Below are 4,173 nucleotides of genomic sequence, written 5' to 3'. Positions count from 1 at the left end.
ATATATATATATATTTGTACAGTATGGCCAAAAATATGACTATATATCAATGTGACAAAATACAAATACAAATACTAATACTAATGCCATCAATATTTTGGTAGAAAACTGCACGAATCCCTTAAATCGTATACCTATCATATAACCTTAAATTTTATTATTATTATTATTATTATTATGAAAAATATTTAAAAAGATTACAATTGATGTATTTTACTGTAAAATAAAAAAGAGTATTTAGAAAAAATAATATATTATTCCACAGTACAAATGCAAAATTACAATATTAATATTTATGGTTGTCTTCATTTCTTCATTTTCGAAAGTTAAACCATCATTATTTTGGTGGAAAATCACAGGGACCCCTTAAAGCTTCTCTTTTGTTGACAACAGCCAGTTTATAAGTGCTTCTCATTACAAGTCTGAGAAGATGGTTGGCACATGTTGCATTTGTAAACGCATGATATAAGTGACCCAAAGTCAGAATGCATGCAGAGATGAAGTTAATGTGGAACAGCATTTACTGTGAACCTAAATGCTCTGAGTCACTGAAAACTCTGTATCACAAGCTGCACACATGTAACAATGTCCATAGGAATATAAAGAGGAACAAAGTTTATACTTCAATAAAACGTAATTGAAAGTCAAAAAGAGCAACCACTGAGCAATCTGAGGTCAGGCGAGGTCTGTAGCATCTGTTTAACCCTGCTTTGTTCCATCACTCCATCTCTGCATTCACTATTCGCTTTTTAATTTCCATCTAAACTTCATTGCATTTTCTCTTCATTATGGTTCACGTTTAAAGATGGACGTTTCTGAATTTGTTAGATGCATTTCTCCTGGAGCACAGAGGCACAAATTCATTGTGTCTTTCATGAATACGAAGCGTGTGCTGTGATGCACAGAAAAGCCCAAACACGCACATTTGCATTTGTTTAGTGTCTGATGTGAGGAGGAAGACGAGCGTGTGAAGATAACGAGAGAGAGAGAGACACAATCTTACACATCTAATAAGTTGACGCTGAAATGTTTTGTGTGGAGCAGCTTCAAAATCTGTAATCTGATAAGAAGAATCAAAGCTGATCAGATCACGACAGCGTTCTGCATCCTGTACGTGACTCTGCCCTCGACAACAGGAAATCACAGCACCTCCTCCAAATCAAAGCCGACAGGCCACGGACAAGGAGCGCCGTATATTAAACCAGAGACTGAATGACAGAAATACAGAAATATAAGTTAAACTTCAGTGCATAACTCATCCAGCTATGGAAGCCCGTTTGTGCCACTGAATAAAAAATAAAAAAGTAATTGCAACTTTTTTATATATCTTACAATTCTGACTTGTTTTTTATTTTTCTGGAGCATTTGAGGCTAGAAAATCATAGTAATAATATACTATTAAGCAAAGACCCAGAACACCCCGGCAACCGCCTAACAACCCTAACCACATAGCAATGTGACAAAAACTCTCAAAACAGCTGAGCAACCGTGTAGCAAGCGCACAAAACACACTAATGACCACCTAGTGACGCCCTAGCAATGGCTCAGATGACTAAAACACCTTAGCAACCACCCAAAACAAGCTAGTGACCATCTAGTGACACCCTAGCAACCACCCAGCACATCAAAACACCTTAGCAACTGCTCAAAATTCCCTAGCAATCGCCTAGAACCCTAACCACATAACAATGTGCCAAAAAAATCAAAACAGCTGATGTGGAAACCACCCAAAACACGCTAGTGACCACCTAGTGATGCCCTTGCAACCGCCCAGAACACCAAAATGCCTTAGTGACCTCCCAAAATGTCCTAGCAACCACCCAGCACATCGAAATAACTCAGCAACCACACAAAATGCCCCACTGACCACCTAGTGATGCCCTAGCAACCGCCCAGCACATCAAAACACCTTAGCAACCACACAAAACGCCCTAGTGACCACCTAGTGATGCCCTAGCAGCCACCCAGAACACCAAAATGCCTTAGCGACCACCTAAAATGCCCTAGCAACTGCCCAGAACACCAAAACACCTTAGCAACCACCCAAAATGCCCTAGTGACCACCTAGTGACGCCCTAGCAACTGCCCAGAACATCAGAACACTTTAGCAACCACCCAAAAGCCCTAGTGATGCCCTAGCAACCACTCAGAACATCAAAACACCTTAGCAACCACCCAAAAACACCCTAGAGATGCCCTAGCAACCACTCAGAATGCCCTAGTAACCGTCCAGAACACCAAAACACCTTAGCAATCACCTTAAACCATTTAGCAACACCCATAACAAACTAACAACCATATAGCTTATGCAATGAACTGCCTAGATTAACCTATCAACTACAAAGCAATGAGCTAAAAACATTCAGGATAAAAATAGTAATACTTTTTAATAAGAATTACAAATGATTTAATAATAATAATAAACCACATAGTAATGTGCTAAAACTCTCAAACCCTGTGGCAACCACATAACAACCCCCTAGCAACTAGGGATGGCTCGATACCACTTTTTCAGAACCGATTTATAGACAACTTCATTGTAAAGAAAAACAACAAATGACTAAATATATAATCATAATCTATGACAAAAATACAACTATAAATTAGGTTAATGGATAATTCAGTAGCAAAAGTTACTCTAGAAAAATCATGAGTGCACAATAATTTGATAAAATCCTAAACTTTGAATGAAAAAAAAAAACATTATTTAGTGGGTAACAAATAAAAGTGAGTAAGTGTAGGGCTAAATCTGGTAGGCCTACACATTGCTCTTTGTATTGTTGTAAAATACATTAATCAGAATCAGAATCAGAAAGAGCTTTATTGCCAAGTATGCTTGCGCATACAAGGAATTTGTTTTAGTGACATAAGCTTCCAGTACACAGAGACAACAACAACACACAGGCAATAAAAAAATAAGATGAGCATTAAAAAAAATACACATATGTAAATATAAATAGACAAATATTGAAAAATAAATCGAAAAATAAATAAATTGTATGTACAGTTGTGCTATAGATGATAGAATGGGATAGAATAGAATGAGATGAAAAACAATATATAAAAACCAAAAGTATTATGATACTAAAGGCTACAAATACAGAGTGGCTCAAAGCGCTTATGCGCATCCCGTGCGCAGAATGACGTGCTTGAAGCAACACGGAGTCACAGCGCGCAGCATAGAGAAGGAAAGAGTATAAAAGACTCTTCTATACTCTTTGAGAGAAGTTCAAAGCACAAAGTGAAGAGATATTGATGCGTAGTCACTAGTGTATTAAATATGTGCGTTAGTTTATTGAGCCTTTTCTTTTAACAGATCCTGTGCGCAGAATGATGCGCTTGAAGCAACACGGAGTCACAGCGCTCCGCATAGAAAAGTTCAAAGCACAGAGGGAAGAGATATTGATGCGTAGTGTATTATATCTGTACGATAGTTTATTGAGCCTTTTCTTTTAACAGTTTTAAATTTCAGTTACTGTGCACATGAAGAACAATTCATAGTGCTCTCTACTGCAGTGTTGTGATCTAACAGACACCCGGTAGAAAAAAACATGATTTGGAAACAGCACTAAACTCCAGCAAGATAAAGTCCTTTTATGCAAAACCATTGATCTTTATCAACAGATCAAGGATAATAATAGGAACATTGAATAATCTTGAAGAGAGTTTTATCGTCTTGACTGTCATAGCTAAACGCGATACACAGTTTGAATGCTGAATGGAGGATGACAGACAGCCGCAGCGGAGAGAACAGTTTAAGTGAACTTGTATTTAACGACTTAAATATTCATCTGTACTTCACACTGAACTATGGAACGGTCTCAGAAAACTTGAAATATAGTGCACGAAAACTTTATGGTGCTTTATAATTTTTTTGTGCCTTTCGTGGGGCTTAATAATAACACAGAACAGTATAAGCAGAATATCGGATTTGGATCAGTCTCATCTGACCGATACCCCGATCCAGCAGAAAATGCCAGTATCGGAGCGATACCGATAATGAATATCGGATCGGCGCACCCCTACTAGCAACCGCCCTAAACACTGAAAAACTGCATAGGAACATCCTGGCAACTACGCGCAAAAAACAAAATTTTACTTAGTTAAAGGGGTCATATGATGCGATTTAAATTTTTCCTTTCTCTTTGGAGTGTTACAAGCTCTTGGTGCATA

At 37.7% G+C, this 4,173-nt stretch overlaps 1 protein-coding gene across 3 annotated transcripts in view; it reads right to left on the bottom strand.

Annotated features, from left to right (window-relative positions):
- Positions 1-4,173, bottom strand: part of LOC107696073 (CUGBP Elav-like family member 5) — a 176,810-nt gene that overhangs the window by 88,356 nt on the left and 84,281 nt on the right. The window lies entirely within an intron of this gene.

Source organism: Sinocyclocheilus anshuiensis, unplaced genomic scaffold (genome assembly GCF_001515605.1).
Source record: "Sinocyclocheilus anshuiensis isolate Anshui unplaced genomic scaffold, SAMN03320099.WGS_v1.1 scaffold217, whole genome shotgun sequence".
Classification (NCBI taxonomy): Eukaryota; Metazoa; Chordata; class Actinopteri; order Cypriniformes; family Cyprinidae; genus Sinocyclocheilus; species Sinocyclocheilus anshuiensis.
Note: the sequence above shows the minus strand (reverse complement) of the source record. Positions and strands in the feature narration are given on the sequence as shown.